The sequence below is a fragment of the Neoarius graeffei genome, chromosome 13, assembly GCF_027579695.1.
Source record: "Neoarius graeffei isolate fNeoGra1 chromosome 13, fNeoGra1.pri, whole genome shotgun sequence".
NCBI classification, from domain to species: Eukaryota; Metazoa; Chordata; class Actinopteri; order Siluriformes; family Ariidae; genus Neoarius; species Neoarius graeffei.
This window is the reverse complement of record NC_083581.1, coordinates 79084229-79111069: the sequence shown is the minus strand read 5'-3', so window position 1 is coordinate 79111069 and position 26841 is coordinate 79084229. Positions and strand designations below refer to the sequence as shown.

Here is a 26841-nt window from a genome sequence, read left to right as displayed (position 1 = left end):
TGACCACGCCCCCGCTGCCACACACATGTTTTAAGTGTTTCTATGTATCAATCATTAATTGTACAAAATGATTTTCATACATTTATGTATTTGTCATATCTTTCTTTGTCACATGAAGTGTTGTCTTGATAACATATGTGGCACATAATTTTAGCAAATGGATGACAGAAGATTAATTGAAAGATTTATGCCACAGAGCTGCCTTTAACTAATAATTATCACTTATTACTGACGATTGTACGTTTACTAAACAATACAATACAAAGCTCAATACTCCCAGCCTATAACATACTGAATATCAAGTTAAAATCAACCGCAATAAAAGGAAAATGATGAAAACTGGAATATCAAGGGGTCTACTGTATCAGAAGGCCCACTGCATTTCGCGAGATCGCAAGCTGTCAAGTTGCTAGAATTCAATCTTTCTAGCTATACTTTCACCCCCTACAGCTATCAGTATTACACATAATCATAGATTAATCACACAGCATTCTAATTCAAGTGAAAATGGTCTTTAAAAATACACATAACTAGTGATTTAGTCAGAGAAACCAACCAAAACAAGTCTTCAAGTCGCTGGTCTTCATTCTCGTCTTCGTTTCTGTCGTCGTCAGAACTGTCCTCATTTTCTTCTGAAGATGAGCGCTCAGGTTCAAATCTGTAAGGCTGGAGACCACCAGGACATTCAGCTGTCAAAATCTCTACTTGTGGGCCATTTTCTTCTGTATCGGTAAAATCAAAGCTAATTTCCTCAGCATCGCTCCTATTTTCTGGTGTGTCCGTCATTGCAACTGCACCGAGTGGTTACTGGTATGACGTCACGCAGCTGTTCCATTGACCGAGAGGGGGCGCTGCGAACGCGGAAAATTTCAAGTGATGGGCATGATCAAATAAGGACCGATTACAACCGCGGGAAGCTTTTGAAAAATCGACGGTCAATTTATTTCGAATCTCAAAAGCATTCTGGTGCAGAATAATGCGACTTATCGCCACTGCGTGACGCCTTTAAGAGAAACTGGTGAGGAAACAACTATTTCTGGGCTGCCAACTCTCATGCAATGAGCGTGAAACACACGCATTTGATTGTCGTCACACGCTCACATGCCATACCTCTGATTTCTCACGCTAGAAAAAAATCTAGTTTATCTATCTAATCTAGGCTACCCATTGCGTCGCGCCAACCACTTGCGATCTATCAATTACGCCTTACGCACGGCTAAACAGGCAGAGAGGTGTTCACTTCTGTACACACTCCCCTATGGTAGGTGGCGCATCTAATGATGCTGCACTCACCGGAAGTTGGATAATTGCCTACCGTCAATTTAGAGGAAGAGGAGAGAGAAGAAGGTATCCGAGTTGAAGACGGGTGTCTCAGACAGGTTTGTACATATGCACACCAATGTGTGGCGTTACTGGCGTAATTATGAACTTATATAAAGTTTCTGAATCGTTTTGGCCTGTGTGTGTTGTGAGAATATTTAATGCCATATCGAGAGCTGTGTACTAGGCATGCTAAATCATTATAGGCCTCCTGCCGTGCCACAGCCTCTATCTTCCCCAACAAGCAGCACGGGAGAGCACCTCCTTAGCACACGGTTATTAAGGAGCATTTTTAGTTTGTTTACTGTATGTTATCATACTTTATGACTTTATTTGAAGCCATACTGGAAATGTTGTAAAATAAAGCAAGTAAGAGATAATATTACAAATGCAAGAAGAGCCATTAGCCACCATACCTATTGTTTATTTACAGGGTATTTATTTTTAATTATTTATGATGTATATAATTGCTCAGTTAAAGTAAATAAAGCATGGTCACCTGTAATATCAAAGAACTTGAACTTGTGAATAATTAAAAAAAAAAGACAGAGAACAATATACTGAGGAGACAGGGTTTCAAAGAGGGCAAGACAGGTAGAGAATGTTTGTCAGATAACAGGCCCTGACGAATGCTCTATTACTAATAAGAAACATAGATAAGAAATAAATTAATAAGAAATATATTAATATAGCTTATTTAGGGCGGCACGGTGGTGTAGTGGTTAGCGCTGTCGCCTCACAGCAAGAAGGTCCGGGTTCGAGCCCCAGGGCCGGCGAGGGCCTTTCTGTGTGGAGTTTGCATGTTCTCCCCGTGTCCGCGTGGGTTTCCTCCGGGTGCTCCGGTTTCCCCCACAGTCCAAAGACATGCAGGTTAGGTTAACTGGTGACTCTAAATTGAGCGTAGGTGTGAATGTGAGTGTGAATGGTTGTCTGTGTCTATGTGTCAGCCCTGTGATGACCTGGCGACTTGTCCAGGGTGTACCCCGCCTTTCGCCCGTAGTCAGCTGGGATAGGCTCCAGCTTGCCTGCGACCCTGTAGAACAGGATAAAGCGGCTACAGATAATGAGATGAGATGAGCTTATTTAAGTATGACCAAAATTTTTAAGCCCAACTTTGTGTGCACATTCCCACCTATGGCCAAGGTTCAGCTTTTTGTGTTTCAATACTATTCAAACTTAATCATTTTAATGTTTCTTGTAGCACATGCACATTTTGCTTACTGTTTAAGCATTTTATTTGTTCTTTTGCTGTTGATATTTTTCCCCATGCCAATCTTCTGCTGAACCCAGTGGTGGGGAAAGCCCTTAAATGCATAATGAATAGTCAGTGAGGGACAATCTTATTTTTTGCAACAGTTATTAAAAACTTAACATTTAGTTTCAATTCAGAAGGTGTTTAGGCTTAGCTGATGAAATATTTTCAAACATGAACTTGCCTTTAAATCTGAAACACAGGTCTATAGGGCTACAGGAACATTGGCAGTTGTCTGTAGTTTTCTAGTGTGGGGGCTTTTAAGCCAAAACTTGGTGCTTTTGTTGGCCACAAGCTGAAGGCCTGGCAAGTCAGGGTGTGTAAGAATGTAGGTATGGCACAGCAGGCCACTCCAAAAATCCACCAGAATGCAGGAACATCTACTAAATCCAAAATCTCAACACCCCCCATTGTACATCTCCAGCTGGACGACCCACAAACAAAACACCAGAATGCAGGGGGACAAGTGAATATCAAACTGAATACAAAATTCCCACTTACTGCATGGTGTGCGGAAAAATTTTGCCGTCGACCCCCCCCAAAAAAAAATCTCACTCCAAGGAATTTTGAAAAGTTGGCAGCCCTGTGTAATGTAAGTGATAAAACATAAGTGATTTGTTCTGAAAACATTCTAAAATATGAAATGTAAAACATTGCTGTGTATAAGAAGACTAATACATTTCAGGATGTGCTGTTAGAGGAAACTAATCAACTTCATGATGGAAACAGGTACTCTACTTCATCACAGTGGCTGTTGGTTGATTGTTTTCCTATAACAGCACGCCCCCAAGTGTTTTATTCCTTACCTATGTTATGTGCAGTGCTTCAGTAAAACATGTAATCACATGATAACTGCTTGAGGAATAGTGTGTGTGTGTGTGTGTGTGTGTGTGTGTGTTTTAGTGAGTCACTAAAGAGTCATTAGAAATTGTAATGTTGATGATGGCACACCTCTACTTTCACTTTTGATCCTTTGACAACTTGTGTTTCAGACCAGTGAGCAAACTACCTTCACACAAATCCATCTTCCTCTTTGTGGACCTTCTTCTTCTTCTTCTTCTTCTTCTTCCTCTTCTTCTTCTCTTGAGTCTACTTGTGTAGAGGAGAAAAGCTAAAGTGCAGAGCTACGAATAAAACTGTCAGAGTTCGATCAGTGTGAGATGATGAGCTGTGGAGGGGAGGAGCAGCTGAAATGGAGGGAGGGATGAAGGGAGGAGGAGAAGGAGGAGGAGAAGAAGTGAAGGCATTAGGACCTGCTGGCTCACTCTGTGCAAGTTCAGAGAGGAGAAATGTATGAGTGCAACTTCCAGAGTCATCAATTTTCCTAAAGAGACACAGAGTTGAGCCTGGATAATCAGATTATTTAAAAAATAAATAAAATATTACAAAACGCACACAGCAAGAGGATTCTGAGTTTGGGATAAAAAAAAATACATAAAGAATTAAAGAAGCTGGACTATTATCAGCTGTGGGACTTGTTTTATTTTTGTACACAGTTACAAGAGAGGAGAAAGAGAAGAGATCTGACAGATCCGAGGTAAGACAGCTGATCTGTTCCTCACTCTGTGTTTGTGTGTGGACAATGTTTTTGGCTGCTTTCTCTACCTGCCTGTGAAAAACGAGATGTCTGTCATTAGGTACATGAAGCAGAAAGACCTGAAATGCAAGAAAGGAAATAATATAATAATATCACAAGAATATGACAACATATAGTGTGTGTGTGTGTGTGTGTGTGTGTGTGTGTGTGTGTGTGTGTGATGGAGGTGAGAGGGACAAGTTGATTGATATTGTGAATGGTGGAGTTTAAAAAGTTTCAGAAATGAGATATAAAGTTCCACAGAAGTTGATAACTATGAGGATGATTCAGGAGGAGTGTGAAGTGTGAAGTGTGAAGTCTTTGTTTGTTCACCTCACTGGAATAAACTTCCAGAGTATCCCACAGGGGAAGTGATGGTGTGCAAGGTAAAGTGGGATCTTCTCAAACATTTTTCCCTCTTTATCTAAAGGAGAGACCCCTGTAGCATCAACCCTCAAATCCCCAAACACCCCCCACCCCATCCCATCACCCCCCTTCTGTCTTTCTGTCTTTTATATGAGCTGATCGTGTTACACAACCAGAGGGGCTCGCTATCGATGCAGACATGGAACATGTTCCATGCTCTGTGTTTTGTGCTGGGTGGAGTCGAGGGTTAGCATGTCAGCCGGACGACACTGGACCAGCAGCCAGGGGGAAATTAGCAGCAGGGGCTTTGTGTCATGTACTAATGCAATGTTACACATCAGCATGAGAACTGTCTCAAAAGAGTCTGGGTTTGAGCTAGAAAATTAAAACAATTTGGCATATATATATATATATATATATATATATATATATATATATATATATATATATATATATATATATATATATATATGACATGATATATATGACATGAGTGTTCTAGTGGGAGATACACCACTCATATCTTACATACAAAGTATGTGTTGATATAATAAAAAGAAAATCTCACGTTGGCTTGAAGATATGAAGTTTAATTTCTTGTGTTGAAAAACTCACATTTTTCATATGAAACACATCACGGATCTGAGTGACATATTTCTCGATATTTCACTCCAATGACGTCACTCCCAGTGTTTTCCCACTCACTAAAGGCGCGTTGTCAAAATGGTAAACCAGTTCAAAATTAAAATTCTTTTCATTTACTTGTGTATTTTTATTTCTTGTGGATGTGTCCATATAATATGAAGAACATTACACTTTTGCACGAAGATATGAAGTTTATCTTCTCATGCTGAAAAATATCTATTTACTTATTTATTACATTCACCACTTGAAGATAAACTTCATATCTTCACGCCACCATGGCACATCCTGTTAAATTACAGTATAATACAAGAAAGGAATTATTATTATTATTATTATTATTATTATTATTATTATTATTACAGACATATAATGAAATAAAAAGTTGTCAAAAATAAAACTTTTCCAAAATATTACAGAATAAAGATACAATAATTAAAGTAGTATAAAGTTAACATAAAAGTAACATTAAGGCAAATAGAATGAGTCAAAGGAAGCTAAAAGTAAAAAAAAAAAATAAAAAATAAATAAAAAAGGTTTTCAGTGATAAATGAACCCTGACAAGTTTTTAATGCCTCATACAACAATGATATATATTACACAGATCTCACACACAACCAATAAACATTTAAGAGAACACCAATGATTAACAGAACAGAAAAATAATGATAATCTTGGATAATAATTATATGTGATAAATATTTACTGCTTATCAAATTAATAAAATAAATACAATAATAATAATAATAATAATAATAATAATAATAATAATAATTCTATGAGGAAATAGTGAGAAAAAACAGGGAGTGCTGGTAGACCAGGATCTAATTAGATGATAATAATAATAATAATTAGGACTGACACCGACAACTCTGTGATGCAAGTCAAATGTAATAAGTTACCACCATAGAGATGATTGTTGGTGAGAAACATCCCGACTGTAGGAGTCTGGCTTTAATAGCTTCATCTGTTGGTGAAATTCCTACATTAATATTATCACTGTACAGTTACAGATGATTACAGTCCACAGATCTCAATCCATGAGCACCAGGAACAACTTTTATTTCCAATCCAAAACATTTCCAAGCTTTCCGGCTGAGACCTGATCAGCTCTCTTAAACATGTGAAATGGAATACGTTCGAACAGGATACTGATCAACTCCAGCCAATGTCTGTGAAGGATAAACAAAAGAAAGCTATTTCGTCAGAGCTCTTCCTCAAAAAATAAAAAAACACCAAACTTCACATTTATTTATTTATTTATTTATCTCATTCAATTCACACAGTCAGCTTTTCTTCCTCTCATGTCTTGATTTCGTTCTAATCTTCAGATCTCATCTGATTTATTTTACAGTTTCTGACTGTTTGATTTAGATCAGATGAGCTGAGCTGAAAACCGAGACCTGCCTTTGTTCCATTTTATTTCAAATACAATTTGTCAAATTATATTCATGTAGACTTGAGCCTGAGGATCCAAGCAGATGTCTTATGGAAGTTAAACATAATAAATTAATATAAGATGTCTGTTGGGCAGACGCATCCCAAAACACCATGTCTCAGTCTGGATTTAACAGTTACACTGCCACAGAAAGTCTTCAGAATTCTGAGTAAACATCTATCTGATATTTATACTTTTTATAATAAAGCAATGCAACTGTTATTTTAACTTTACAGTTAAAATGAGTCATGTCTTCAAGTTTTAGATACACACGTTTAAGATATCCATTGACACGCTGGGGAATTCCGGTCAGAAATCAATTAAAGAAAATAGTATATCAGGAAAGATATTTATAGTTCAAGATAAAAATTTTATCTTGTATTTAAATGTGAGGTTTTCTTCCATTCATAAACATCTTGAGGGTTTTTTTTTTTTTGGGGGGGGGAGTCTTCTTTAAATCTATTGGTGAAGACTTCAAGCCCAAAAGTGTCAATCTACTCTTTCTATCTGACTCTCCAACCAAGAAACAGGGAATCCTCAGCACTACGTGCTCACTAGAAAGAAAAATCTCAGTGCAATTTCACTTTACATCATACACAGAAGAAAAAATAATAATCATAATGATCAGAAGCAGTGTTGTGTATCAGAGCCTGGACCTGATCATTTCACTTGAGACCACCAAAGCACCATATTTATTCCATTCAAAGACAACTTGTCAAATTATATTTCTGTTTAAAGGATTGAGGCCTGATGGTCTAAGCAGCTCTCTTATGTATTTGAAACTTAATAAATAATCGTAAGTTGTTCTTTGGAAAGAAAAAAAAAACATAGCTGGCTTTGATAGTTTAGTCTGAGAAACTAAAATCCTGCTTGACGAGCTGCCAACATCTGTAAAGAATAAGGGGCTTCTTGGGAAGTGAGCAGGAGTTAGTGCAGGGTTTATAGAGGGGAAAAAAATCCCAGTTCAGTCTAATAAAACCTGACAATGCCACCTATCTCCTCTCTCTTCCAACACGTAAGTATGTTTAACTCCCATGTAGTGTTCGCTATTAGCCAGGCTATAACCAGTGTCCTAAATCTTTAGATTTTATAGCAATACGATAACATTTACCTCCTGGAAGAGTTCAGAAGTTGTGACGCAACTTTGACGTATTTTTAAACAACAAAGTGATCAACATATCTGATAAAGTTAATATCTTTAAAAGTTCTGTTTTATTTCAGCCATCACTTCACCATCACATGGTCTGTTGTACAATAATGAACAGATTTGGGCTAGCCAGCTCCATTCATGAACCATTGTCTTCTATTTATGTTGCCTAGCAACAGTGGTCTCACAACTTTAACCCCATAAACATATGTCAAAAGCACAAACTCAACAGTCCTGTGTGAACACACCATAATGTGGACTGTGCTACAGGGTACAGACGGTTCTTCAGTCTCGGAAATAATGAACAATTAGGGAATGGTTTTAGATTCAGACCAGGAAACTGAGGACTGTATTCAAGGCTCAGTTACATCAAGTGCTGGATCAAGTGCTATTTTATAAAGTGCAGAATGAGAGTGGGGAATGGAAACAATACTGTTAAAATAAAACAAATTTTATAGCAATTATTGTGAAAGTAACACAATCATTAAGACTATTCATGCAGCAGCAGTGTAAGATTTCCTTCTTCAGTCCACATATTCTATACCTGATTTTTATTCAGGTTTGAATGCAAATGTTTATGTTTAGGTGGTGGTATAGATGTTACAGGGCAGCACGGTGGTGTAGTGGTTAGCACTGTTTCACAGCAAGAAGGTTCTGGGTTCGAGCCCAGTGGCTGATGGGGGTCTTTCTGTATGGAGTTTGCATGTTCTCCCTGTGTCTGTGTGGGTTTCCTCCAGGTGCTCCGGTTTCCCCCACAGTCCAAAGACATGCGGTTAGGTTAAATGGCTAAACTAAATTGTCCATAGGCGTGAATGTGAGTGCACAGAAAGGAACTGGCTGCCCTACTGCTGCAATTCTGGCCAAGTCAACCAAACCTGGTTCACCTCAAGCCCAGATCGGGTTTGACAGTGATGACAATTACAGATGCTACTGATAAACGCTGTCTCTTGGACATTTCTACCAGGCTTGTAGTACTCAAGTCCAGGACTCTGACTCGTGACTTGACTTGGACTTGAGCACTGATGACTCAGACTCGGACTCATGCATTAACTGCATTCGGACTCGTAAATTGGAGGACTCAGATTTTTTCTTTATTTATTGTAACATGCAATAATAATAATAATTGTCATAAGATATTTATATCTACATTATTTTTATGCTAATTTTGTGCAAAAGAATGCACATTCACCTGTTCATACGTCATGTTCAGAAACAAACTAACATTAATGGCGCTAAAATGCCTGGAGAGACGCCCCTAGGACTGTCCACTTTGCTTATACAGACTTCTTGTAGTGTACAGTGGGGAAAAAATGCACTGCTATGTGTTCCATATGTAGAAGAACTATCGAGGAGACAACGGGGACGACCTCGAACTTCAATCGTCATTTGGCGAGACTCTGCCCAGAGAAGGAAGTGACATGCTATGATCATTGCTCTGTTGATAGTGGGTGGGGCTTGCTGAGCAATGAACTAGCAAGTGTTACAGTAACTCTCTCTCATGTTAGTTGTCCTGCTGATAGTGGGCGGGGCTTGCTGAGCGATGAACAAGCTTTTGATCTGGAGCCTGTTAACTAAAATGGGGCAGTGAAGCAGTAGCGTTAGTCCAACACAGTAGCAGAGACGCTTTCACATAAAGGCAACAACAGCCACCATGACATGGTGCGATTGCAGTCTTGTTCTTGGACTCGATTTGAAATTTTCTTTAATGACTTGGACTTGACTCAGACTTGAACACTGAGGACTCAAGACTGGACTCAGACTTGAAGTTTAGTGACTCGACTGCAACAAGAAAAATTTTGAGTAGCAAATCGACTTAAGCAGCTACACAACCCAAATCTGAATATGTGTAACTTTTGTTATTACTTTTGCACGCTGGTGGAAACGCTGGGCAAAATATGATTCTTTATGTTTATTAGAGAACTTGAGACATTCTGTAACTTCAGTGTGTGCTTTAGATTAGCAAATCTTCGACTAGATGATGCTTTGTTGCAGGGTTGCCAGCAACAAGTCCAGCATCATGACAGTCACTGCAAAATTCACTACCTCCAAGTTTTAAATGAGGTTTTTAACCACAATTTTCATTGAAGGATTAAAATATTGTATAGTTAAAAACTATCCTGTTAAAAAGGTCCCACAGTCCAAAAAAGAAAAAGATCAAACGGAAAGAAAGAAAGAAAGAAAGAAAGAAAGAAAGAAAGAAAGAAAGAAAGAAAGAAAGAAAGAAAGAAAGAAAGACTTAACAATGCCCTAAATGTATATGGTCATGTCAGTAAAGAACCAAAGAAAAGAACTGAATAGAATTGAGGGGAAAAAAGAAAACCGGGAGAACGGTATACATGGTAACACTGATCTGAGGTATGGAAGCAGATGGACAGTGGCCCTCTCCTCCTATACAATGATGTGTGTTGTTATTATTCATGAGGCCTCTCGGGTTTCCCATTGAACCTGAGTTAAAGGTCTCTCTCTGTAGATATGTGCTCATGCAGCGTAGCACGCTGCTGTGTAATGAGACGTAATGAGGCCTAATGAGAGCAGCTGGGACGCTCACACACACTCTCAGGGGAGTTACAGTCGACTTCATTCACCCAGCTTCCTACTTCAAATTTAAACAGTCTGTCATTTAGTAGTCATACTGTATCTACTGTACAGATTAGCAATGCTGCGTGTACTGCTTTTCAATTCAGCTCTCAACTAATGCAGTATTCATTATAGAAACTTAACCTTTGTGTAATAACTGTCTGTTATTCAATCTGAAGTGTCACTGCATTTGGGTGTCAACATCATCTCCTCACACATCACATGATTGAGCCATTTAGCAAGACTGAAGTTTAATAGTTAGGTTCATCTGACCGCATGCTAATACTACGCTCATCTCACAAAAAAGTTTTATTTGTCTAAGTGATTTTTATTCATTTTAATATTTTTCATTATCTTACTGATATTTCTTTCTTTCTATGTTTTGATTGGTGGAGCCCTGAGTACTTTTATCATGTTTTAGTATGTTTATTGTCTGGTGTCATGTTATGGTTGTTCTGTAATTTGGTGCCAAATTGGAGGTGTCTCATTTTGCTGCAAAATAAATCTACCTACGGGTACAAATAAAGTAACCTGACCTGACCTGAAGTCTCAAAGGATTTCTGAACAAATGTTCATTACTTTATTGATTTCTGCCATTTAGGGTTTGGTAATGTTAAATAATGCAGTAAATAAGATTTGTTAAACATGACACACAACATCAAATAAAGACATGCCCACAAGCACCCATTTTTTTTATTTAGTTTTTTTTTTTTTTTTACTTATGCTTGGGAACAAAGAAGTGCAGGAAATTATAAAAGAGAAGAGGCTAGCAAAGAAGAATTGGGACGATCAGAGAGACGAGGAAAGCAGGCGGTTATACAGAGAGATGAGACAGAAGGCAAAAAGACCATTAGCGAAGGCAAAAGCAGATGCATACCAAGAGTTGTACGAAAGACTGGAGACCAAAGAAGGAGAGAAAGACGTGTATAGATTAGCTAGGCAGAGAAACAGGGAAGCGAGGGATGTACAGCAGGTAAGAGTGATGAAAGATGTAAATGGAAATGTGCTAGCAAAGAGAGTGTATTAAGAAGGTGGAAAGAGTACTTTGAGGATTTATTAAATGAGGAGAATCCAAGAGAGAAAAGGTCAGATTCGTTGGAGACAGCAAATCAGGAAGCAGAGTTGGTTAGTAAGGATGAGGTGAGGGCAGCCATGAAAAGAATGAAGACTGGGAAAGCAGTCGGACCAGATGGTATCCCGATTGAGGCTTGGAGATGTTTGGGTGAGACGGCTGTGGAGTTCCTAACGAGATTGTTTAATAAGATCCTAGAGAATGAGAAAATGCCAAATCAATGGAGAAAGAGTGTGCTCGTCCCAGTATACAAGAATAAGGGAGATGTACAGAGCTGCAGTAATTACAGAGGGATAAAATTGATGAGCCACACCATGAAGTTATGAGAAAGGGTATTGGAGGTGAGATTGAGAAGAGAGGTCGCAATCTGTGAACAGCAGTACGGGTTTATGCCAAGGAAGAGCACGTCAGATGCAATTTTTGCTTTAAGAATGTTAATGGAGAAGTACAGAGAAGGCCAGAGAAAACTACATTGTGTGTTTGTAGACCTGGAGAAGGCATACGATAGAGTGCTGAGAGATGAGTTATGGTATTGTATGAGAAAGAGTGGAGTGAATGAGAAGTATATTAGAGTGGTGCAAGACACGTATGAGAACAGTGAAACAGCAGTGAGGTGTGCAGTTGGAACGACTGAATGGTCCAAGGTGAAGGTGGGACTCTATCAAGGATCTGCTTTGAGTCCTTTCTTGTTTGCCATAGTGATGGATAGCTTGATGGACGAAGTGAGGCAAGAGTCACCATGGAACATGATGTTTGCGGATGATATTGTGATATGTGGTGAAAGTAGAAAGGAGGTTGAGCTGGGTTTGGAGAGATGGAGGGATGCATTGGAATGAAGAGGAATGAAGGTGAGCAGGAGCAAAACAGAATACATGTGCATCAATGAGAATGGGGATGAATGTGTAGTGAAGATGCAAGGAGTAGACGTAAAGAAAGTTGGTGATTTCAAGTACCTGGGGTCAACTGTGCAGGAAAATGGGGGCTGCGATAGTGAGGTGAGAAAGAGAGTGCAGGCAGGGTGGAGCAGTTGGAGAAGGATTTTGGGAGTCATTTGTGATAGGAAAGTCCCAGCAAAAGTGAAAGGTAAGATGTATAAGACAGTAGTGAGACCAGCTGTGATGTATGGATTGGAGACTGTACCCTTAACGAAGAGGCAAAGTTGGAGGTGGCAGAGTTGAGGATGTTAAGGTTTGCGATGGGAGTGACAAAGTTGGACAGGATAAGGAACGAGCACATCAGAGAGACAGCACATGTGGAGAGCTTGGGAATGAAGCTAAGAGAGATGAGACTGAGATGGTATGCGCACATCCTGAGAAGAGATGCAGAGCATGTGGGAAGGAGAATGTTGAGGATGGAGCTGCCAGGCAAACAAAAACAAGGAAGGCCAAAGAGGAGATACATGGATGTGGTGAGAGAGGACATGAAAGTGGCAGGTGTGATAGAGAAGGATGCGGAAGACAGGAAGCAATGGAGATGAAAGATCCACTGTGGCAACCCTTAATCGGGAGCAGTCAAAAGAAGATGATGATGCTTGGGAAGTTTCTGATGGTTGCTTGAGACAAAGTTAAACTTAAAAAAAATTTTAACTTAAATTTCAGCTAAAGTTTAATGGTAGTTTGTCCTCATGCTAATACTTACATACTAATACATGCTAATTTTTCTGAACCAAGAAAAAAGAACACTGAGCTTTAAACAGCAAATCGACCAACAATGAAATGTTGCTGATTAGCTGAGACATGGTGTGTGTGAGCTTTGTTTCTTGTTTTAAGGCCAGCGCTAAATATGTCATGTTGCTAATCAGTAAATAAGGCTGATAGCTTATAGATGAGATATAAAGTGTTATTTCTTGATCTTTCCAACAACAAGAGCTGCAGGATTCAGTAAGTAACTTTTTGATATATTCGGCTCTGGTTGCGCAGTTCCATTGTACCCAGTTTATGATGCAATTCACCACGTTTGTTTTGGCGACACCAAGCTGAGTCAGACTTCAAATCAGTGAGACTCTACTGAGCTGGAGACATTTATTCACAACACATCTGTGAAGGTTCTCAGTCATCCAGGTCATTATAAACCGTAGGTGCTAAAGAAGGCAACTGGACTTGCTTGAAATTCTTGAAGACTTTTCACCTCTCATCTGAAAGGCTTCTTCAGTTCTGTCTGACTAGTGGGGAGTTCCAGGTCTTTATCCTCTAGTGGATCAAAAGCAACCCTAAGGAGAGTCGTTGAGGTCACATGGGTCATTGACCCTCTCCGTCATACTCAGGTCTTTCACACCCGGCCTCCAGTGACCCTAACACCTACAGGATGACTCAGAGTGTCAACGACCCATGTGACCTCAACGACTCTCCTTAGGGTTGCTTTTGGTCCTCTAGAGGATAAATACTGTAACTGGAACTCCCCACAAGTCAGACAGAACTGAAGAAGCCTTTTGGATGAGAGGTGAAATGTCTTCAAGAATTTCAAGCAAGTCCAGTTGTCTCCTTTAGCACCTACGGATTACTTACAACACATTTACGCATTAGAGCTGAGAGAGAGAGATCGGGATCAGGATATAGAGAGAGTAATTAATTGTTATAATATTCTGATCATAATAAATCACCATCACCACCATCTGTGGATGCTGTCACTTCACAAACATTGTGGTACTGTCACAAGCTCTAAAAGTTTTCTTCCTTTGCATTTTTTCTTTTTTCTTCTTAGAATAAATGTCATGATGTTGTAATTCATGCCATCTAGCCAGTTTAGTTTGGCACTTGTAGGATATTTCTGATCTGAAATGTCTGGAGTGGTGATAAACAGGAAGGAAACTTCCAGAATAAAGATCGCTTTTAAAAGCGAGCACTTATTGTTGTACTTGGTGGCATGGTGATGGAATGGTTAATGCTGTCACCTCACAGCAAGAAGGTTCTAGGTTTGAGGCTGATGGGGGTCTTTTTATATGGAGTTTGGATGTTCTCTTTCCTCGTGCCTGTGTCTATGTCTCCCCACAGTCCAAAGACATGTAGATTAATTTGATTGGCTGCTCTAAATTGCCCATACCAGTAGGTGTGAATGTGTACTTGCCACCAGATGAGGCTTTGGGTCCCTCTGGTGTGCTCTAATCACCCAAGAGAATTCATGGAAGCTGGTTGATGGCTTTCTGGATCACAGACCCTCAGTGATGAGGATGGCGACAGACAGAGATACCGTTGTACTTGGAAGTCTGGAAGTATGTTTTGTGCCTTTGTTATGTATTTATTAGGTTAATTTACTTTTTTAATTATATTTGGCTTGGTTTTATAATTACAAACAGACACACCAACATTTCAATATTTGAAAATAACAGTTGGTTAAATACATTTTTAAATCCCTGCTACCTTTTCTCTAAAAAAGACCCCTCAAATATTATAGAATAATTTGCTATAATGTTGTTAAATAAAAGTACATTTTTATATAACGCAGCCTCTCGGAACGAATTCTGGTTTTGCACAGGTGTTTAAACTAGTGTTTTCACATGTTCAGAAATCCTCAGTTCCATTCAGCTGCTGCAGGAACTCATCACATTTACCTCATCGTAAATGAGGTGATAAACTGCACATCACTGAATTAACACTTAAATCTGCAAGTGAGAACATGACTGACTTTCTGGAAAATAATGAACAAAGGGGTGGTGAGATGGAGTACGAAGTTACTGTTTCCACCTTAAATAACATGCATTCACACTCGGTGTTTTTTTTCCTCTTATAGCAAGGCATATCAGGAGAAAATTCAAATTCAGTCCAAATTGCTTGAAACTGCTCTCATTGAATTCAGAACATACTTTTACAGAATTAAAATATGTTTATCCGTTCTTGAGATATTACAAAATAAAGATTGAAAAAACAGCTTAATTTTTAGAAAACGCCCATAATATTCTGTATGAGGATCACATGGTCCAAAATGGGCCTCATTAACTAATCAGATCAAATGTTTTTTCTTGATAACTTTTATATTTTTCAAGATATTCACATGGAAATTGGCAGGAACATAGATGGTTGTATACTGAATACAGGGTTTGAAAAATTAATTGCAAAAATTATGCAATTTAGTATTTAATTAGTATTAGTTATGCTAATTAGGTAAAACATATTAAATCAGTACACTCAGTAAAAAAGTTATAAAATATTATTTCTAATCCCCTCTTTGTGCTCTGTAGGCCTTTGTATTTCTCAGTAGGGCCGACTAGTGTTTATATCCTTTATTAGAATAGACTGTCTTTTTTTATTGAGCACCTTAATGCCAAGCCAAATTCCTTGTAGTTGCAACAATTACTTGGCACTAAAGCTTATTCTGATTTTCTGATATGAAAGAATATAAATGATTATTTCAATTACAGTTTTTGCCCATTGCTTGAACACGTTTTGCAAAACTTGGCTCATTGTGTCAAAACTCTACACGCAAGCAAATAAGACACAACACTGGGAAATAAACCATTCACATCTATGTCAAACTGAAACTCTGATATCCAAACCTAACAATTCTTTGTCAAAATGTCACTCTAATGACAAAATGATACCCACTTGCATCATATGAATACGCTTTCAGATCAGCAGCAACACACGAGTCTACTTTATATAAAACACTGCAGTCTTTCGTTTTCACTGTTTTTATTCAGTTCCACAGAAGACACATTTTCACAACAACCAAAAAATGAAATAATACTGTACATTACAGTAGTGTACTTTATAGTACAGTAAATTCAGTTAAAGTAAAAATAAAACAAAAATAAAACGAACAATACACTACTGTAAACACAGAAAGACACAATTGTGCATAAGTGGGCTTATGGATCCTGCTGTCTGTTGGGGTCTGGCCACAGGATCTCATCAACATCAAGAGCAATGTCTTCTCTCGCTAAGCATCGGGGAAAATATCCCCTTGTGTGCCGAATCCATCCTTGGATTGACCTTACCTCAATGTCTCTGCAGGCCTGTTCCATTGCCTGCAGAAGAGGCATGCGGGCATGTGGTTGGCAGTCATTATACGTGCCATCTCCAAGCGGAAAAAAATTCTTCTATAGGGTTTAGAAATGGCAAGTAAGGGGGCAAGTACACAACTTCAAATTGATCATGGTTGGTGAACCAATTCTGGACTAGAGCAGCCCGATGGAAACTAACATTACCCCAGGCAACAACAAACCTGGGCTGCTCTGGTCTGTCTTGTACAACTGCATCATGAAGTCCATCTAGAAATGTGATTATGTGTTGCGCATTATAGGAACCCAGTTTTGCATGATGGTGCAGTAGCCCTCGAAGGCTTATGGTGGCACACAATGTGATATTTCCCCCGCGCTGCCCTGGGACGTTCACGTTTGCCCTTTGGCCAATTATATTATGTCCCTGTCGTCTATTTTTGCTAAGGTTGAATGTGAATAAATTCATGAGGCTGTGCAGCTCCATCCATGTCCAAGATTCTCTGTAACAAAAAATACATATTGTAGATGGCATTACTCAAAGCACACAACTACAGTACTACACATAGAGAACTGCCCCACCCCACCACACAGGTACCTATGTGGTACTGATCCAATGGTACATATTCAGCTGTTACTGGACTGCACCCATTCTGTATTGTAAATGTAAAGGACTATAACACTTACCTGTACATATTCATGTCAAAGTCCTTTGACCCTGACACTGTTCCTCTGAAATGGGACCCTGTACAATTGCTTCATGGTCATGTTGTGCTTTACCAAGATGCGTCTGATAGTGGTAATGCTTACTCGAATTATGTTGTTGAATACTTGCCTATCTGCAAGTATTTGTTGCCGTAGCTGGTGGAGACGGATTGCATTGTTTGCTCTGACTAGGTTCACAATGGCAAGTTCCTGCTGTTGGGTGAACAGGCGTTGGCATCCACCCCCAGTAGGTCTTCTAGCCATTCTGTAGAAAAATGCAACCACAATTGTTATTGGTTTGCTTCTTTTTTACAGTACTGTATATACACTGTACTTTTACTGTATATACCATACACAGTACTGAAACATCTCAACATGTTATCATGGTATGTTTCACAAAACTACCACTTTTGTTCAAAAAGGAGCATTAGCCACCCTGCAATACAGTACGTGATACGGTAATGTGATATGGTACAGTACTGTAAATACTCTAGATATAGTCTGAATAGAGAGTTAAAGAAATACTTGTTTTCCAGTCGGAATGTCCTTATTATGGATGAAACTGTGAAACAGCTTAGATTACGGTGGACTCTCTGCCCAGCTTCCCTCACAGTCAGGCCATGGTTTGTGACATGGTCCACCAAAGTTGCTCTTATGTCATCAGAAATAATGGTCCTTGCATGGCCTCTTCGACCACGTCCTCCTCTCTCTCTCTGTCTACCTCTGCCTCTAGCTTTCCCTGTCTCCATGCTTGCAAAGTTCTCAAAATGGCTTCACTGAGGCCTTTTTGTAGCTGGCTGATTGGTGTTCAGTTTTGTAAGTAAGTATTTTCAGGTGTGTGTCTAAGTATTTTCAATTACCCAATGTGTTTTGTATTTTGAATAGATGTGTTTTCCCAATGGTACCCTGAGATTTCATTTTTGAACGAAGTGTCTTAAGTATTGAAATAGTGTGTAGTGTGCAGGAGCAAGTGTGTTGCAGAAGTGCAACTAAAGTGCAAAGCAGCACTTTTGTTTAAGGTATGGTTACACTTTGTTTAAGGTATAGTAACAACAACTTCAAGTTATGTTACTTTGGTTTAAGCATGTGTCTATAGTGTTCAAGCAATGGGTAAAAACTGTAATATCAGCACATGGCTAAAGATATTATTAGAACTTATTTGTCTCAACTTTGAGTACTTTTTTCCCATTACATTTTTTTTTCTTTGTATCCTAATATGTTTTTAGCATGAGGTTGCCTGACGGTGGTTCACGTGCTAGAATAATCCAAGAATAATGTAATATCTACCACTGAGTATCCTAACACTTATGTTCTGTTTGAGTTGAGGTTAAATGTCCTCTGCTAAAATTCTGAATGTACAGTACAAAAACCATGCAAATACAGACTTGCAAGAGAAGTTGGGTGAAGCTGTGAAGTCATTTCTGTTTGGTATTAAACGATAATCAAGTGTGATGTGAATTCAGGAGGAAGAGGATGGTATTCTGATGACTTCTGATTGTTTGTGCTTTTTTTGACGTCATTTACTAGATTTGTTGTTTTTATCTAAATTTAATTTTAGCTCGCAATATATACCAGTGTATTTTTAACGGAACTGAAATGTGGTGAAATGTATGAACTGTCATTCATAAAAACTGAAATATATAAACTATGATCCTTATTCTCAGACTGTTGATGGAGTTAACTGGTTTACTTCTGTATTTGATCAGAAAAATCCACTCTAAAGACTCTCAAGGAGTTTAAAGTGCCATGAAATGGCTTGAAAGCCGTGGTTTGATTTCTTATCTGAAAACAGAAAGTCAGAAAGGGAGTGTGTTGAAAGGCTTGTCTGATTTCCACAAAAGCCACATCTCCATGCTACATCTCCTGCCCGACTCAACAATGGCTTAGCAAAGGGGCTAAATAATAAGGTTAAATAGAGTTTATTCTCACTTCTGCAGGATTACACACTGAAATATTTCCCCATCACAACTTTGTCCAGTTTGATATCCTAAAGTATGTGGCCCGTTCTATAAATGTAGGTACAGTTCAAGTGTTGACTCCGTTAGTCATCGTCAACTCTGTTATTGTTAAACTGGGCAATCCATTAACAGAACTGATGATAACAGAGTTGATATTTTCCACCATTTTCAGTCTTAACTCCACATGCTAACCTCAAACTAGCTACTACATGGCTTTTGTGGATTTTAATCATATTATTGTTTTTAATAAATGAGTGAGAGATTCATTCCAATGTCATAATCACAGAGTTGAAGAATAATGAATCTTCTGTTGGTGTAAAATCCTCAACATTTTGTTCAAATTAATGACAGAAGAAACAGAACACACCTCACTGCCTTTCTGAAATTTCCCTCCAGAGGAAGTGACATCACTTGGTGCAGGTGTTATGCGTATTATTAAAAGTCTTTGTGGATTTTATGCGGTTTTATAACAGAGTTAACAAGAACATTGGGACGGATAAAAAATCCATCCATCCATTATCTGTACCCACTTATCCTGTACAGGGTCACAGGCAAGCTGGAGCCTATCCCAGCTGACTATGGGCAAAAGGCGGGGTACGCCCTGGACAAGTCGCCAGATCATCGCAGGGCTGACACACAGAGACACACAACCATTCACACTCTCATTCACACCTACGGTCAATTTAGAGCCACCAATTATCCTAACCTGCATGTCTTTGGGGAAACTGGAGCACCCGGAGGAAACCCACACAGACACGGGGAGAACATGCAAACTCCACACAGAAAGGCCCTCGTCTGCCACTGGGCTCGAACCTAGAACCTTCTTGCTGTGAGGCAACAGTGCTAACCACTACACCACCTTGTTGCCTGGATAAAAAAATGTTTGTTTTTTTTATTCTTGAAATTTCACATAATCCAGAAAATTGACTTTCTATGAGTTTGATTTTATAACAGTTAATAGAATAAGCCCCAAAACACAGATTGTTAGACTGAATCACTTCCTGTTTGTTTGAGTTGAACAGATGAATCAGGAGTCGAAGATGGCTAATAATGTGGGGGGAGGGGTGAGAGTCATTTAGTTAATGTTTTATGGATAAATTGGGTCTAAAATGTACATCAAGCATCGCTATTGGTGAAAGTTTGTCATAATTTGCATTATTGTTCAAAACTAATTCAATAAATATTACTTTTGTGGAAAATAACAAAAGGTTTATCTCAGAGACGCAAAATGTACGAGGTACCATGATGAAATTCATAGACTTCCAGCTCACCATTCATCATATGTTAAAAAGCTCCTTAAACTTTTTTTTAATGGGATGTACAAGGGTTGGTTATTTGATGAAGCTGGCATGTAACTCATCAGTGGCATTCAGTACAACCAGCTTAATAGAGACGCAAACTTCATTTTGGAGAGAGGTCCGTTATTTTATAAACTCTACATGTTGTAAACTATCTCAGATTGAAGCGAGAAACTTTTTTCTCTATTGACAGAATGATTGGAAGCATGAAAGCCAACTTCCATGTCCATGATGACTTCATGATGGTCTTTAAAGCAGCTGATCAATCAACTTCACTTAAACTTCCCCTCAATCATGTTTACAAGAACAAATCTGCCAGTTTTTGCCCTTCTGAAAAAGATAATATTCCTAGTATGCTGTTTACATGGCTAATGGAAATGAATATTCGACTAATATTCCCATTTACATGCCACCATGTATACGCCGAGTGTCCTTGGTTTGTGTACAACTCACACATTTGACCGTAAACCATAAAGAGGTTAACCATGAAGACCATAAAGAGGCCGCATGTTGCAATTTGCCATAAAAACCTCATATTTTTTGAGATGCATATTCCAAATAATTTCAACATATTCCACATATCTTAATCATAAAATGTGAAATATGCGGTTTGCATGACCTATATCAAATTCTGAATATTCTGGCAATAGTGAACATTAGTGTGAGTGTAAGCAGACTGAGAGATAGAGCACACTGAAAAGAGGAACTCTTCTCTAATCCATTTCTTTCTTTCTTTACTTATTTATTTATTTTATCCCACCATCACTTTAAGCTGTTTGCAAGTACAGGATTTCCTACAGGAAGTGCACGTCTAATTGCATGTATTGATTAATAAATGGACTTCAAATGGTATCGGGTCTACAGTAAAGCAGGACTGTCTTTATCAGAATTTCAGATGTTGAGTAGAAAATAAAATGAGGTGACTGAACCACCACCTTCTGGATCAGCTTGATTGTTTGGACACACATGGAGTTTGGGTTCTTTTGTTTTTTTTAAACCAGATGTGTTTTGTCATTAAAAAAAAAAATATGGCCAATCTATATGATTTATTAAGTTGCTTCTTGTGGTTAGAATCATTATATCTCAGTGTTTACTTTCTGTTCAATTACCCACGCCCTGTTCTTGATCAGTTCATATTTGATGTGATTTAGACATATGGCAGCGGACATATGGAAGTACTTCATACCAAAATTGTGTAGCGTTTGATCACATAATTCTTTGTATGTAAAATTAGCTTTGGACAGTTTGTTTAATATATAATAAATTATATTGTAAATTAAAGTTCAGTTGTTGTGAAACACAGATGTCTACGTATCTGGGGGTTTTTTCCACTAAACTGCACACAGGCCGTGTTACTGATGGATGGAAAATTCCATTGGACTTTATTAAACAAATGTTGTTCAATGACAATGTATCACTTTGTTTATTGCTGCACCATCCCTGGCTCGAGCTCGGTTTACAGTGTTTTTCATCTTCTCCCAGGGTCCACATGGATCCACATGGGTTCCCATAGGGTTCTCAGGTTTCCTCCTTCTACAGCTACATGAATTGGCTCCTCTAAATTGTTCCAAAAGATGAATGTGTGTGTACATGGTGCCTTGTGATGCATTGGCCTTCCATCCAGAGTGTTTTCCTGCTCTGGTTCCACCACAACCCTGACTTGAAAGCACTTACTGAAGATGGGTAAATGAATTAATAAATGAGTGAATAAAATTGCCGGTCAAGTTGAAGTTAAAATGTCATAATCAGACAATCTTCAAGTGAAGAGGGTTACTAAAAGGCTTGTTGTGTTTGGAGCAGAGCATAATCTGCTTTATACTTCAAGAAAACAAAAAGAATAAATATAAAACTTAAGAATAACGGTCAATATTGATTTTGCCATATTCTAATTCACCGATTGGAGGTAGAGATATCAGGTGAAAATTCAAATTCAATCCAAATTGCAAATTACAAAAGTTTGAAAAATTAGTAAAAACAAACGATGCAAATTAGAATTTAATTAGTATTAATTATACTAATTAGGTAAAAAAAATGTTAAATCAGTACACTCTCTTCTTCAAAGTTTCACCAAATGGCTTTATTTGTGCAATATAAAGCTGACCTTAACTCTCATGTATACATCAGTGTAACAGATCCCTGATGTGGGTGGAGCGCAGAAGAACGGCAGGCGGGAATTGCTTTCACACACTCTATTTTCCTTATTTTTCTTTGCTTTTCAGCTTTAATCACTCACTGCTCACACACAGTCACATGTGTTCTGGTCGGGAGAGACATCTTCTCTGCTCTCCCCTCCTTTTATGCTCCACCATGCCTGCAACAAACACACACACACACACATTAATTGATATCAGGTGTAATGACTTAGCCACTCACCTTCCCTGGCCTCGCCCTCCATTCACAAACTGCTGCTTGGCCACGCCCCCGTTGCCACATACCCCCACCGCCCGACTCAGGCCAGGGAGCCATCCGGCCTGCAGCAGACTACCCCCCCCCCCCCCCCCCCCGATGGGACAGGAAGTTTGCCACCACCATCTGCATCCCCAGCCTGTGGGCCACCACAAACTTAAACAGCTGCAGGGCGAAATACCAATGGGTGATCCATGCATTTGCATCCTTCATGCGGTGGAGCCACTGGAGGGGCACGTGGTCCGAACAGAGGGTGAAAGGGCGCCCCAGCAGGTAGTATTGGAGGGTGAGGACCGCCAAGTTGATGGCCAAGCACTCCTTTTCAATGGTGCTGTACTTGCTTTCATGCTTTGAGAGCTTGCAGCTGATGTGCAGCACAGGACGCTCCTCGCCCTCCACCTTCTGGGACAGAACAGCCCCCAGCCCTCTGTCCGATGCATCTGTCTCTAAAATAATGGGGAGAGAGAAGTCAGGGGAGTGTAAAAGTGGCCCCCCACACAGTGCTGCTTTTACCCAAGTGAAAGCCTGTTGGCACTGCTCCATCCACTGGATCGGATCTGGTGCGCCCTTTTTAGTGAGATCAGTCAGCAGGCTGGTGACATCCAAATAATTAGGTATGAACCTACAATAGTAGCCTAATAGTAGAAGATTGTTGACTTCAGGAAAAACCAACCCAGCCACGCTCTACTTCTCATCAACAGCACGGCCGTGGAGGTGGTCAATAGCACCAAGTTCCTGGGGGTGCACATCACAGACAACTTCACCTGGCCTGTGAACACTGCATCACTGGTCAAGAAGGCACAGCAACGTCTGCACTTCCTGCGTAGGATGAGGAGAGCACACCTGCCCCCGCCCATCCTCACTACATTCTACAGAAGCACCATAGAGAGCATTCTAACCAGCTGCATCTCTGTGTGGTGTGGAGGCTGAAGTGCCTCTGACTGGAAGAATGTGAGGAGAGTGGTGAGGACAGCAGAGAAAATCATTGGGACTTCTCTTCCTTCCATTGCACCAAGGCGCTGCATGTCTCGAGCCAGAAACATCATTAGTGACCCCTCACACCCTCATTATGGACTGGTCTCCCCTCTGGCCTCTGGAAAGAGGTTCTGCAGCATTCGGTGCAGGACCGCCAGGTTCTGTAACAGCTTTTTCCCCCAGGTCACCAGACTGCTGAACTCCAAACCCAAACTCTAAACTTCTATTTATACTTGAACATTCCTAATTCCACAGGTCACATTATACTATTGCACTTTATAATATTTTTGCTGCTGTATAAATTAATTTAATACACTTCATATTTAATTCTGTGCTGAGCCAAATTGCAATGAAATTTCATTCGGTGTACACTTGTTGCATACTAAATGACAATAAAGGTTGTCTAAGTCTAAGTGGAAACCCAGATACCACACTTCCACCCACCCAGTTGCACACTTTTTTGGGTTAGCTGTGAGACTTGCACACCTCAGCAACTCTAGGATGGCCCTAAGGTGTTCAAGATGCCGCAGCCAATCATTACTATATATGATAATGTCATCAAGGTACATGGCCACATAGGCAGTGTGAGGGCAGAGGATCTTGTAGTAGATCTGGAGGATCCTCAGACAGAGCGTTTTGGTAAACTGGGATGTATGGATGCTGTCAGTCCCCCACTCGCTAGCTCACTCGAGTTTGTTGATGGTGTAGTGGCTGCTGCTTTATGTCCCGGGGCTCCCTCATGCCTGTGTTACCTTCTGGCTCTCCCCTTTTAGTTATGCTGTCATAGTTAGTTTTGCCGGAGTCCCTGCTTGTACTCAGTGCAATATGTATACTGTTCCTACTTATTCAGGTGACATTGGGCATACCTAACAACCTGTGTTTTCTCTCCCCCCCCCAAAATCAGTCCCTCTGAGTTACATGTCAATCCTGAGATCGAGATGCTGACCTCTTCTGCTCCTCAGACCTGCCTGATCCATCCTGATGCCCTATGTCTGGTTGGAGTCTCATCACATTACTCCTGTGGAGGACGGCCCCATATGGACAGTTGAAAGTCACACTTGGAGGACGCTCTGGACTCTTACAGTAATGCTTTTATGGCTGAGGACTACAGTTGACTTGCTAACTTTAGGACTGCAGTTGTCATGAACAGTTTTGCACTCAAGTTTCCACCAATGAAGAGTTATAACATCAACGAAACTGACTTCATGTTAAAACTGTTAATGTTATAGTCATGTTGTCTGTTGTTGCCCAAATGAGGATGGGTTCCCTTTTGAGTCTGGTTCCTCTCGAGGTTTCTTCCTCCTGTCGTCTGAGGGAGTTTTTCCTTGCCACCGTCACCACAGGCTTGCTCATTGGGGATAGATTAGGGATAAAATTAGTTATTAGGGATAAAATTAGTTATTAGTTATTAGTTATAATTTAAGTCATTCAAATTCTGTAAAGCTACTTGGTGACAATGTTTATTGTTAAAAGCGCAATACGTACAAATCAGTGGCGGCTGGTAGTCTTTCAAACAGGGGAGGCTGGTCGGTTACGATATTTCCAGATTTTAAAAGAAAAAAGAAAAAACACATCAATTTTGCCCATACTCTTGCCTCTGATCTGGCTGATTGTTGGCAGGGTCACAAACTGTGAAATAACAGGTTCTTTTGGCCCATTAGCCTACTGTCCAATATACATGATGGTGGTGTTGGGGGGGGGGGTATATTTTAACATTTTATATTTTAAAATTGTGGCATGTTGTTTAAAAATTGATCATTATTGAAAGCAGCTCTTTGTCAGGAACCTCAGCAGTAACAGCAGAGTGTTCTGGAATAGGCACAAGCACTGACCTTGGGGAGCCAAACATAGAGCTGGGTGCCACACATTTCATTCAATGACACTTTCCCTATATTTTACTTATTTTGACTGAGAAATGTTTTATTGACAATTTTGATAACCCTTCACTTTTAATCCAGGTCTGTAGTGTGAAATGTTCTCGGCTGTGTTTTTGTTTAAAAATGTTTTCCAAATTGTAGCTGTGTTTAATTCATATCCAGAAAAATATATATTCCAATATAATATACTCAGCATAAACATTTTAAATAGATTCTATAATTTTGGTCCATCCATGACATATTACTAAAGTAGCCTATTTACTGTTGTTGATGTGGGTCACTTGCTGTTAGCCAATTCACTTTCTCGTACCAGGAGAGCTGAAAGGAACGAGTATTATTCCCTACCTTTTTCACCAAGTCAGTTTGAGGCGTTGGTCTACCCTGCTCTTTAATTTTAATTTTTTCCTCGAAAGGAAGACTGGCAAATGGCTTCGCCAAAATTAAATCAGCAATGCTTGGCATCCATGCGCAGCTTTCTTGCTAGCTGACTAGCCCCCTCAAGTTCAAGTTCAGTCACTCAAATAAACGAAATTTCTGGAACTAAGATAGCAAACTTGACAACACTATATTTACACTTTATTTACAATGAAAATATATACAAACTAAAAAAGCTGGTAGAAACCGTATGTAATAAATGAAATCGAAATGTAAGCTGATCTCTTACAATACACCACAGCACTTGCGAATCCACATGGGACTGAACTGAAATTCACCGCTGCCTGTCTATATTTGAAACGAGCTGTCAATCAAAGAAAATATCCGGCCGCTTTCATCAATCACCAGTCTCCTCGCAGAAAGCTTTGCCATGTCCCTCCCACTGTGAGGCTCGGAGTGCGTGGGCGGGCATTTTCACAGTATTTGTCCAATAACCGTCTTGCATTTTGATATTGAAAAGCGCATAGCTCCCAAATGCCACTGAACTCCACTGAGCCTGGGAGTCCGTGGGACTCCGTGGGCGGGTGTTTTCGCAGTATTTGTCCAATAATCGTCTTGCATTTTGATATTGAAAAGCGCATCGCTCCCAAATGCCATTGAAGCCACTGAGGCTGGGCTGCATCGCGCTGTCACGAGGGGAAAAAACTCACGCACACATTAGGCGAACTGGGGAAAGTTATAACGGAATGATTTCGCACTGTAGTGGGTTGAGCACATATATTTCTATGATTCTGGATCTGAAATAGCAATGTTATAAGGTCGGCTATAACATAAGCCTAGCGCAATTCATCCTACACAATGTTTGTCATTTTTAGAAGAGGCTGAGCCTCCCTCGTTGTCTTAGAGCAATCGCCCGTGGTACAAATA

General features: G+C 39.6%; 1 protein-coding gene across 2 annotated transcripts in view; it reads left to right on the top strand.

The window, feature by feature from the left end:
* The first annotated feature begins 3850 nt into the window (after window positions 1–3850).
* Window positions 3851–26841, top strand: part of ngfa (nerve growth factor a (beta polypeptide)) — a 93436-nt gene continuing 70445 nt past the window's right edge. For both annotated transcript variants that reach the window (XM_060937042.1, XM_060937043.1), the window contains exon 1: window positions 3851–4109. The gene's annotated coding sequence lies outside the window, so the exon portion shown is untranslated. The remainder of the gene's footprint in view (window positions 4110–26841) is intronic.